Raw genomic sequence first — 13,441 nt, 5'->3', positions numbered from 1 at the left:
CTTGACAAGGCAAACAAGTTTATGTGAGTCGGGGCCCCGGGCAAATTTTGAACCGTTTGGGAGTTACGGCTCGCTGAAAATGGCCGCTTTGCTTAAGACTAGAGAGAGGTAAAAAATAGCTAGTACCAGTCAAGTACTAGTATAAGTATATCCGTATTGGTACTCTATACTGATACTGGTATTTTACTGTACTGGTAGTATTGGTACTGGATTGATATTGGTACTATTGAGTTTATATGTGAAGCTACTCAATATATGGCCTCTCTATATATGGCACCCAGGTCCCCTCTATATATACATCATCTCATGTGTGTATTCTACACACTTTGGGGTTCTATTTCTGTGGTCTCTCCTTCTCTCTCAACATGGTATCAGAGTAGTACGTTTTTGTTTCCGATTTTTCTCCTGATCAAAACCGATTTTGCAGAAACTACCCGGTCTAGGGATCGGAATCGATGTGGTCTACAGCTTTATAGAAGGAAGTTTTTTCAAATTCTGTACCAATTTTGAGTTATCGTTAGTAGACTGCGTACATACCTGAAAAGAAACCTTCGTTTTTTATTTTTGATTTCTCTGCTAATTGAAAATGATTTTGCAAAAACTACTCGACGAGGGGAATGGGATCGATGTGGTCTACAACTTTACAGATGGAAGTTTTTTCAAATTATGTAGCGATTTTGAGTTATCGTTTGTGGACTGCGTACATACCCGAAAAGCAACTTTTGCTTTTTGTTTTTGAGTTTTCTCCTGATTGAAAATGATTTTGCAGAAACTACCTGCGTAAGGGATCGGAATAGATGTGGTCTACAACTTTGCAGAAGAATTTTTTGTTTTCAAATTCTGCACCGATTTTGAGTTATCGTTTGCGGACTGCGTACATATCTGAAAAGCAACTTTTACTTTTTTTTGTTAAATTTTCTACTACTTGAAAACGATTTTGCTGAAACTACCCACGTAAGGGAGCCGGATCGATGTGGTCTACAACTTTACAAAATAAAGTTTTTTTCCAAACTTTGCACCGATTTTGAGTTATCGTTCGCAGATTGCGTACATGCCTAAAAAGCAACTTCGCTTTTTGTTTTTTATTTTTCTCCTAATTGAAAACGATTTTGCAGAAACTAGCCACTGCAGGCATCGGAATCGATGAGAAACTATTTGCTTGAGCCATCATAATCGATGTGGTCTATAACTTTACAGAAGAAAGTTTCTCTAAATTCTGCACCGATTTTGGGTTATCATCTTGGACTGCGAATATGTTTGAAAAGCAAAATTTTACTTCTTGCTTTTGATTTTTCTCGTAATTGAAAACTTCTCAATTATATTTTTTCTTCATCAATCATATATTTGTTACTGATGTAACTTTGCTGTGCAGAAGCCAGTTACATATCGTTCCGATTTAGTCGAGCCGTTGATGATCGTCCAAATTCTATCGAGCTACTGTTGGTACATGATCTTTTGTTATATGATATACTCACTCATTGATTCTCGTATAATTATTCTTTTAGAGATATAGTTTACGTCGTTTTATTGATTTTCTCGTTGATACCATAGTGATTTGGATGGTACCATGATGATGTTTTGTTAGTACTTTGGTCATGGTGATTTTCGTTGATACCATGATGATATTTCATTGATACCATGGTTATTCTCGGTGATGCCATGATGATGTTTTGTTGATACCATGGTTATTATCGGTGATACCATGATGTTGTTTCGTTGATACCATGGTTATTCTTGGTGATGCCATGATGTTGTTTCATTGATACCATGGGAGTTATAGGTGATGCCATGATGTTGTTTCGTTGATACAATGATTATTCTCGGTGATATCATGATGCTTTTCGTTGATACCATGATGATTTATTCATTTTTATTGATACAATGATGATGTTTTCTTAATACTTTGATGATATTCATTGATCACTACGTTGATAAATGTTGTTTTATGTAGTATATACACATATCATTTGCATCAAGTAATCACGCATCTTGTACTTTTACGTTCATACTTTATGTACCATATGTTGTCGTGCGTATATATGTCGCCAAAAGAGAGTCCTCGTGAACCATCTCTTATGACATTGTCAACATAATTATTTCACTAACGATGCTAATTATTTTCATGACTATGTTTTTTTGAGTCCATGATCTATGTAGGATTGATCAAAGAATTGATTTCATGAAGAAAAACTTGGTGACAATAAAAGATTTATGAAGACATGTTTAGTGATGCCATATTGATGACAACATGAAGATATGTTTAGTGATGTGATAGTGATGACAAGCTACACAGCAGATTCTTGGAGACACTTCTGATTACGAGCTAATCGATAGCCTCTACACCTCTTCATTGAACCTTTGTATTCGTTATTGTATTTGATAGGATAGGAGTAATGTAACTCCTCATAAAACATTCATTGTAAAAGGAGTGATGTAGATCCTCATAAAATATTCATCGTAAAAGGAGTGATGTAGCTCCTCATGAACATTTGTATAATCAATGATTTTAATAATATAACGGTGGGTGTATATAGAGTTGTGGGTTTTTCCCTTGATCCCCCAAGGGTTTTTTCATCCACAATTAGGGACTCTTATTTGAGCGGGGGTGTTGAGCTTATATGTGAAGCTACTCAATATATGGCTTCTCTATGTATGGCACCCAGGTCCCCTCTATATATACATCATCTCATGTGTGTATTCTACACACTTTGGGGTTCTATTTCTGTGCTCTCTCCTTCTCTCTCAACATGGTATCAGAGTGGACGGATGGAAAAGTTTAACACCAATTTATGTGTGTACAAGAGCTAAGTATCTTTTTCTTTGATTTATTCTAGGCTTGATAATTGTATTGATTACTATCTCTGCAACCAAGTGATGTAGTTATTTACAAGATTTCTCTATGGTAGCTTTTCACCGTCTACAACTTGATGTGAGAAGATGAACATAATCAATATTTTAAATCAATAGCCTGTGTTGGCTTGATATGTAGCGCTCCTCGCAGAAAATCAGTGTTATATCAGCGCTATATATATAATGCTTTTAGGAGTTTACATCAGCGAGCATAATAAACACGAGTTTTCAGCAGCGGCCGCGATTATAAGATGCTTGCAGTAAATTACCAAAAGAGGCAAGCAAAGGTTGCGGCAGAAGCACAACTTGTTGCTGCCCAGTATAGCGCATCTCTACTCAACTCTTGAGTGATGCCAGAATTAGAGAAAGCACCGGCTTCCTAGCGACTCTAGAAGTACTTTCGTTGAAGGTTTGGATGTGATAATCTGCGTGCTATGTTTAGCGTTGTCTCTAGTGGCCGCAGTCGGAGCTCTGTAACTTTTTGATTTGTCTTGTGCTAAATATGGTGGACCATGATCAAACACTGTCTTTTCCGCCTTTAAATTTGATGCTCACAAATATAGCGAGGCGCTTGGCGTGCAGCATAAGTCTATTGATTGGTTTGAGCTCTGATGAAAGCTCTACGAGCACGGTTTCTTTCTTTTTTGTCTCTTCGCTACCACAACTCTTGGTTTGGAGATCTGGCTGGGCCACTGTACTAGCTCTCAGGTATATCACGGTAAAGGTTGGCCTCAACAATAACCTGCAAATCTGCCTGGACTGCTACTATGACGACCGCCATGGAATTCATCTGCACGTGAGCTAGAATGAGTTCGCACGTGTATAAGGAGGTAGCCTGTGGATGATGGCAGCGTGCAAAAAAAAATACCAACACGACCAGTAGAGCTCGCAGGATGCGGTACATGCACATACGTTACCCTGGCTGTACCTGTCGTGGCTTGCTAATGGTAGCTGTTATGGCTTGCTAATATGCTCCAAAATCTAGGGCATCAAGGCGCGGTTGAGAACTCAGGCCTCCCTGTGAAAAAGCGTTTTCTCACCAACTTTCTCCAAGTCAAGACACAAACACCCTACATGCTCTTACTTCTTGAGTCCAGATCGCTTCCCATTGAGGTCTTAGGCATGCAAAGGGTTGTGGAGCACATGCTTGAGACACAACGTAGCCCTTTGTATTGACTTCTTAGAATCGCATATGAAGAAATTCAAAAGGTCCAAAAGACATGCAAGAGCAAAATACTAAGTCCGGGTGATGCTTGACATCAAGAAATGGTTTGGAAGATGGGATGCATGTCACTTGGTCAACGATGCCTTAATTGACTCCCAAGTTAATGAGGCCTTCTTACAACGCCAATGTATCATGGCTTGGGAGAAATCGGAAGTCTCTCGCTTCAACCATTAAAACACACACATTGCCCCAAACTACAAATCTCTCTTCTTCTCCGATTGCAATAACCGAACCCATCCCTACATCCTTAGCCCATCCTAGTGAGTCTGATCCGCACCATTGCCTCCATTCTTCTTGGCTCCCATTCTCTAGGCTGCGAGACAGGACGTTGGGGCACTTGCGAGGAGCCTCATTGACTTTTCACGTCATGCTCTCGTCAAGTGCGAGAGAGTGAGTACCACACACTACTTCAATGCTCAGATTTTGACCGCATTAGGTCCTCTTTTCCCATTTATTTAGCCATGAGCTCGTCCTAAATACCTTCCTCTCCCAACCACAATGTGGACTCTCTATTGTGACACTCATTTCAACCATTCTTTAGCATCGATAGTCACTTATGACCTCCTCTCACACCATGTGACATGTTCATTTGGTCCCATAGGCCATATTTGACCTCCGAGGATGATAATAGAACTCTCTCTCTCTCTCTCTCTCTCTCTCTCTCTCTCTCTCTCTCTCTCCCCTTCCTTAAAACTCTACTTTCACCTTATCTACCATCAACAATGATCTCTTTTGAGTCCACATCCATGACTCAGGCAGACAACGAAGGTCTGCAATGTTTTGATATCAAGAAAAAATCATAATCCTTATTTGTTAGCTTGTAAATTAGGATTTTCAATAATCTTAATGAGAGGTCTCCAACCTATAAATAGGTCCCTCTCCTTCTTGTAAAACAATCCACAATGTCTCACATAGCATCCAAACACTCTATGCATGATGAGGGATTTAGACGTAGCAATCACTTTGTAAGCTTCACTTTTGGTGTGAGAGATGCTTTCAAGCTACACATTGTAAGTGAGAGAGTGTAAGTTAAAAATTCTCAAAACCACTATTGTATATGTTCCTCCATCATAAATAAATTGAGGTTTGGTGCATCAAAGGCGTGATTTGACGTTCAAATGTTCGTCCTTTCACTTGTGTAATACGGGTTGGTAAATTCAAGGTGACTTGTGTATTTTGATTTCCTATCATTTGATCTTTTTTTAGACAGTGTTTTTGTGTGTTTTCATTGCTAATTTTGTATCGATTGTAAGAGGTTATTTTGGTGAGAGGTCTCCCACACCCTAAGATAGTGTGTGTGTGCTGGCAATGTTTAGCATTCACTAAGCATTGAGTTAGTTTTGTACAAGCTCTACGATAGAATCATAACAAACCTTCTCCATTTGCAAGTCACAAACAAGGTATAACACAAGTTTCATCCCTCTCTCTCTTCCCTTTGCTCTAGCTCTCTCTCTGTCTGTCTTGGTGTGAGGTTGCTCGTGTGTGTTTTCTGGAGCATCTTCTTGGTTGTGAAAAAGTCTCTCTTGCGTCCTAGTTTGTACACCATAACTAGGTAGTGCCCCTATCTTGTTTGGTATTGGTTGTGGTTTTTTTGTGTGTTGTACTTGTGGTTGCTCTAGTCTCAATTGAGTAGCATGGGAGCCTTGATGGGTGTTTAGAGGCCGCCTCTCTTATTGCGCCCTGGACCGCCTCACCACCTTGGGCTAAAACGTGCATACACAGTGGTTAGTAGGTTGGTCAAGTGATGGACCTCTCTCCCAAACCCTCATGGTAGTAAACATAGTAGCTATACTCCATTCACACTTTAACCTTTAAACAATAGTGATAGATTCATTCAAAAGAGCTAGCTTGGATAGGTGGTGGATCTTCAAACAACCTTGCGCCAAAACCTCCATAATGCAATTATTAGTAGGTTGGACAAGTGGTGGACCTGTGTCCCAAACCATCAACAATAGTGAACATAGTAGCTCTACTCCATTCACACATTGAACTTCAAACAATAGAGATAGCTTCTTTCAATAGATCTAGCTGGGAGAGGTGGTGGACCTTCAAACCACCTTGGGATAAAACCTCAATAACACAATTTATAGTTGGTTGGAAAAGTGTTGGACCTCTACCCCAAACCATCCACATGATCAGACTAGAGATAGGACTATCTAATAGAGTGAGCTTGGACAGGTGGTGTACCTTCAAACCACCTTGGACTAAAACCTTTATTACACAATGGTTAGTAGGTTGGACAAGTGGTGGGCCTTTGTCCCAAACCATCCATGGTAGTAAACATAGTAGATACACTCCATTCACAGATTAACCTTCAAACCAGATAGGGCTAAAACCTCCATAACACAATGGATAGTAGGTTTGAAAAGCGGTCGACCTCTACCCGAAACCATCCATGGTAGTAAACATAGTAGCTACACTCCATTCACACATTGACCTTCAAATAATAGAGATAGTTTCTTTCAATAGAGCTAGCTTAGACATGTGTACCCTCAAACCACCTTGGGATAAAAAAATTATAACAGAACGGATAGTAGGTTGGACAAGTAGTGGATGTCTTCCCCAGACCATGGCATGGTAGTAAACATAATAGCTACACCACATTCACACATTTACCTTCAAAAAAGAGAGATACAACTATTGTGAATAGAGATAGCTTGGATAGGTGGTGGACCTTCAAACCAGCTTGGGCTAAACCCACCATAACACACGGGATTGTAGGTTGGACAAGTTGTGGACCTATGCCACAAACCATCCATAGTAATAGACATAGTAGCTACACTCCATTCACACATTGACCTTGAAACATTAGGGATAGCTTGAACAGGTGGCGCAACTTCAAACCACCCTGGGCTAAAAACTCCATAACACAATGGATACTAGCTTGGACAAGTGGTGGACCTCTACCCCATACTATCCATGGTAATAAACATAGTAGCTACACTCCATTCACACATTGACCTTCAAATAATAGAGAGAGCTTCTTTCAATAAAGCTAGCTTGGACAAGTGGTGAACGCAATGGATAGTAGGCTGGACAAGTGGTGGATCTCTACCCCAAACGACCATGATAGTAAACAAAGTAGCTACACTCCATTCACACATTGACCTTGAAACAATAGAGATAGATTATTTCAATGGAGCTAGCTGGAACAGGTGGTGGACATTCAAACAATCTTGGGCTAAAACCTCCATAACACAATGGATAGTAGGTTGGACAAGTGGTGGAGATTTTCCCCAAACCATCCATGGTAGTAAGCAAAGTAGCTACACTCCATTCACACATTGAATTTGAAACAAGAGAGATGCTTTGTACAATTTATCTAGCTTGGACAGGTGGTGGACCTTCAAACCAACCTCGGCTAAAACCTCCAAAACACAATGGATAGTAGGTTGGACAAGTGGTGGACCTCTACCCGAAACCATCCATGTTAGTAAATCTAGTAGCTACACTCCATTCACAAATTGGCCTTCAAACAATAGATATAGGACTATTCAATAAAGTTACATTGGACAAATGGTGGACCTTTAAGCCACCTTGGGTTAAAACCTCCATAACACAATGATTAGTAGGCTTGACAAGGGGTGGAGCTCTGTACCAAGCCATCCATTGTAGTAAACATAGTAGCTACACTCCTTTCACACATTGACCTTGAAACAATAAAGATAGCCTTTTTCAATAGATCTAGCTTGGAGAGGTGGTGGACATTTAAACCACCTAGGGTGGAAACCTCCATAACACAATGGATAGTAGGTTGGACAAGCGGTGGACCTCTTCCCCAAACCATCCGTGCTAATAGACATAGTAGAGAAACTCCATTCACCCATTGACCTTGAAACAACATAGATAGCACTATCTTGGATAGATGGTGGACCTTCAAACCACCTTGGGCTCAAAACTCCATAACACAATGGATAGTAGGTTGGACAAGGGGTGGACCTATGCCCCAAACCATCCATGGTAGTAAACATAATAGCTACACTCAATTCACACGTTGTCAAGAAATTTGCGGTCTTGCCAGGAAAGCACCGGGCTTATGGCTGTGAGAGTTTGTGAGAAAACTCAACAAAAACTATATGAAGGAGTTAAACCATAGATTCCGTGAAGACTAGGGTTTGGAAAGAAGTACAATCAAATAAGACTCACTCTTTCTCTCTTGCACTCACACACACAAAGAAAGAATGCAAAAGAGAATGTCAAAACAATACGAAGATGAAAACATCAAGGCTATGGTCATATCGTATCATGGGTAATATGAAAGGGTTAATGGCATTCAATCTTGGGTGACCAAATAGGCTACGAATTGTTCTTTGGAATTGTAGTTTTGTGCTTACCATAATATATATATTTTGTCTAGTGATTGGGATTTATTGTGTGTACAAATCCTCTTGGTTCATAGCAAGATAACTACGCTTACATCAAAAGAAAAATTATAGTCTATGAGAGGTAGTATGATGGGATCCGGTGATAGAAGTATTTCATTGAGCCTTTCAGGGCCGAAGAGAAACACTATACGTTGTTGAAAGTGTATTTTATGGCTAATCGATACGTTAATTCTAATAGATCGTACAGAGTGAAAGCGATAGAAATGATCATCATGTGGGTTATTCATCTAGGATAGTATGTGAGAAATGTAGATATGAGAGAAGTGAAGAGATGCGAAGTTTCCCTCCCAAACCCTATTCTTGCGCGTAGGCAATAAGGATACTGCGGGGAGAGATGTACCTGTAGCAAGAGAACCTAGAGAGGATGAATTACTAAGAATGAGAGAGATAGGTTTGGTTAAGGAGATGAGATTAGATACATATATATATTGGATTAGAGATGAAAAAGAAAACAACAAGAAATCAAGAAAACATCAATGTAGAACATATCTTACTTGACAAACCCTTCGGCACCATTATTGATGGAGAGAGAAGAAGAGTGGATAATTCCACTTTGATTGATACACCAAGTGCAAGACCTTCTTTGATTAGAGTTGATCTTCCAAGGTTAGCTTGTTGCAAGAATGGCTAGTCTCCCTCTAGGAAAAAGTGTAGGCTTGGGCTTCTGTTAATGGCTAAGTACAACTAGGCATTACTACTCACTCCCTCAAGAATTCCTCTCATCAATGGCTTGAATGCTTGAGTTCCTTCCAAGGAAGAAGAGGTCCCCTTTCATAGGTGAAGGGAACCCCCAAGGGTTTACACAAGAAGAGAGGAGCCAGTGTGAACAGGAATTGGAAAAGTTGGAAATGAGCTGCCCTTGCATGATGTGGGCAGACTGGGGTCCAGTATTTTGATCATATCTCCTCAACCGTGGCTCCAAATAAAAAAGTAAAAATATGGGAAAAAACTTCAGCTCATTAGCTACAATTTTAACTTTAAAATTGTTTTCCAATTCGGATTGGAACCTTGTGTAAAAAATTCATCAAAATAGGGTCCATTTATGGCAACAAAAGTCTTCATGTGGTCTCCTTAGCCTAGACTTTCATTTAATTCCAAAGGACACCTCATGCCATATGAAAGCATGACATTTCTCCTTGACAAAGTTTTGTAATCATGCTTGTAATAATGCATTAAAATAAGTGTATCTTTGAAATCATGCCACCTAGTGTCCCACTAGGATTTGATTCTCTCCTAGTAGCTATTTAAACAGGAATATAAGAAAACTATAAAAAATACATAGAATATATATATATTGGAGTTTACCCTAGATATAGGATCTAGCTAGGGTGTGAGATGATAACGAAATAGTAGAAATAAAGAATGAATGCTTTTTGCCCCAAGTTAAAGAGGCGGAGCTATTGATGCTTTTCCCATAGTATTTTCTGATGGTAAAGTAAGGATATGTTACCCTTGAGAAAAATAATAGGATGAGATAGAAGGCTTATTATTATACTTAAATATGCATATGTACACTATAGGAAATATAATTATGTATCTAAAAAAATACAAGATAGATCTTGTAGCATGCGTTCCCACTATGTACGTGTCACAGCGCGACATCCACCCCCACTAAACCTGCACATCCTCCGGTACTTGCCACATTGTCTCTTTGTAAGATTAGACCTCTTGTACATCTTCCTTGTCTTCTTCTTCACTGGATGATTCTAGAGCTTCATGTTCACTTTGATCTTCACCTGTGTTTTTCTCTTCTTTCTCATCCATATCTTCTAGATCATTGTCTCCTCTTCTCTTAAACATTTTAATCCTTTTTCCTGCAATGGGAATCTTTACTTCTGTACCATCTAGTTCAGACAAGCTGTAAGTAGCATTTTCATGCACATGCTTTACAACATACGGTCCAAACCATCTTTTTGAGAACTTATGCATGACTGTGTGCTGGTTATCAAGGCTACTATCATACACTAAAACCCAGTCACCTTTGTCAATTGCTTTGCTCCTGAGTCGATGTCGCTTATCAAAATAGTCCTTGTTTTTCAACCTTGCATTTTTGAGTCGTTCTTTTGCAGCTTCAATGTCTCTAGGTCTTCTCTCTAGCTGCCTTATACGCAGTGCAAGGAGATCTTCCCTACTAAGCCCCTCTTGCCAAGGTAGTACATTCCATGTGGGAATTGTATCCTCAATCGGCATCACTGGCTTTTGACCATGCATTAGCTCCGCAGGCATGTAGCCAGTTACTGAGCTATGTGTTGTACGATCATCCCATAAATCATATGGTAACAATTTTGGGCACTCACCAACTCTTCCTTCGCAAGCCTTGGCCAAAGATTTGATGATAGGAGGATGCCCTCTTTCACTCTTTCCATTGCCTTCAGGGTTGTAAGCTGTAGTAAGAGAAAGCTTGATCCCTAATCTAGAAAAGAACTCCCTTGCTTCTTCGGCATCCAGTTCACCTCGATCTGCAGTGATTTTTCCCACACAACCATAACGGCAAATCACCTCATCAAGAAGGAATTTGCACACAGCTTCTGTGGTCTTAGCTCTTAATGCTCTTCCTTCAACCTGGTTAGTTAGGTCCTCTTGTGAAAGAACCAAGTATCTCATCTGCCAGAGTCCTAAAGGCATCGTGACTAGATCCACAACCCATTTATAGTGCATGGCTAGTGGATATGTAGGGTGCAATCCATCACGATGTCGAACATTTGAATACATTTGACAAGTTACACATGACTCTACAAACCGAGATACATCTTTATACATACCCTTCCACCAGTATTTTTCTTTCAACTTGGAGAAGGTTGCCCACACACCCCTGTGTCCAGCCCATAGACTCTCATGAAACTCTTGCATGAGCTTTACTTGAGTCTCTTTTTTACATATAACCCGTTGTGGTGTAGCACCCTTTTGTTTACGATGCTTCCACAAGTAACCATCCCTTAAAAAGTACCCATATGCTTTCCTGTGTATCCTCTTGAATTCTTGTTCAGACCAATCATCCTGTTTTGTTAGAGTACTCAAGTACCTTCCAATAGAAAGCCAATCACCTTCATAAAGATCTTTCAAGAACATTTCAAGTGAATTAGTCATGCAGACATTGTTACCTTTGACATGAGAGATAGAATAGAATTTTGTGCCTACATCATCTCCCTCATCAATCATTTGTGACTCATCTTCATACCTTGCCCTTGATAGCATATCTACCACTGTATTGTCTTTACCTGCAATGTGCTTAAACTCGGGATTTAAGGACTTAATGTAGGCAATCCACCGCAACATAGCAATGTCTGGTGTTGAGCAGCTTGTAATCATCCCAAGAAGTGGTAGACAATCTGTTTCTACAACCACACATGCACCAATTAGGTACTCTTTCCCACTTTTCAAGGCTGTAACCATACCCCATAACTCTCTCTTTATCTGTGGATAGTTTCTTTGGCGAGCACTTAGTACTTTTGCTCCAAATCTTACCACATACTTGTGTCCTTCTTTGTCATCTTGCCCTATTGCCCATCCAATCCCTATAGGACTTGTATCTACTATCACAATCACTGGCCTTTGACACTCATAGTCTACCTTTCTCAAAGTCGTTGCTGACTGGAGTAACTCCTTTAGCTTTTTCATGGATTTTACATGTGCTTCTGTCCATTTAAACTTTTGATTCTTTCTAAGCAGCTGATAAAGAGGATCAGCTACATGTGCATAATGTGGAATCCAAATAACATAGAAGACACATGCTCCCAGAAACCTTCTAACCTCAGTGATGCTAGTGCATGTTTCTTTCATTCTTTGAATGGCATCTACCTTTGATGGACAAGGTTTCCTACCATATGGCCCGCACATGTGCCCCACAATGAGCACTTCTTTGACACCAAACATAGACTTTTTCCCTGACAATGTAAGATTCACTTCTTCCAACCTAGACAAAATTTTATCACAATCATTTATGTGATTTACCACAAACCTGCGACATCCCTTGAGATCCAAAGATTCATCTTTGTCACTTTCTTCACATCCTTTGATAGGCAAATCATCAATGAAAGGCATTGTGATTTGAGGAATAAAGTCACGTAAGACCTTATTCATCCCATTCATCATATGTGCAACCGAGTTGGTTGCTCCCTGTGGCAAGGTACACATCCTTATGAAACCCAAAGGTGTCCTCATGGTTGTCAAGTCTCTGCTTTCGATTGCAAGCTGAAATTGATCATACCCTGAGTAGAGATCCCCCATTGAGTAGATTGCCCTCCCTGCAAACGCCTCTGCAAATTCATCCACAATTGGACCTGTACCTACATTTCTAATTGTCACCTTGTTCACTGGTTGCATATCTTGGATGAAGCGTAGAGAACCATTCTTCTTTGGAACTGTGAACCACCTGTTTGAGTATGGAGCACAAGAAGGCTCCAAAATTCCCATTTTGATTTTCTCATTCAATAGCTCTACTAACTTTGGAAAATGAGCCTTTGTAACCGGAATAGGCCGCAGATTCCAAGGCACATGAGGTATTGTGAAAATTACCATAGGAGCTACAATATAAGGATCAACACATCCTATCTCATGTGGCTCAAATGCAAAAGCCTTACCATGCTTTGAAAGCATTTCTTTGAAGCACTTTGTCTCCTCTTGTGTTAGAAACTCCTCGCAACCAATCTGCAACTCTTGAAAGGACTCCTTTGTGAAGGTATGCCCGATCTTTTTAGGATTCCGCAAACTTGGTTGTAAAGAAGCCGGTTCAATCTTTTCCCTGTTGTTGGGTGGTAAGGGTGAAGCTACTGGTTTCACCTTCTTTGCTACACTCTTGTATTTAGTTTCAACATGGACTTCTGGGCCAACTGTTTGGCTTTCTTTAAAGGCTTCTATTACTTGATACATTTCCATAGAGCAAACTTCCACAACTTCATTTTCAAGATGCAAACTAGACCTCATTATAGCATCAAGCTCACCCATAGTATCTACAAAAGAAACTTTCTCACACAAACCCAAA

Source organism: Adiantum capillus-veneris, chromosome 11 (genome assembly GCF_014529385.1).
Source record: "Adiantum capillus-veneris isolate H3 chromosome 11, ASM1452938v2, whole genome shotgun sequence".
Classification (NCBI taxonomy): Eukaryota; Viridiplantae; Streptophyta; class Polypodiopsida; order Polypodiales; family Pteridaceae; genus Adiantum; species Adiantum capillus-veneris.
The sequence above is the reverse complement of the archived record's forward strand: the minus strand, read 5'-3'. Positions refer to the sequence as shown.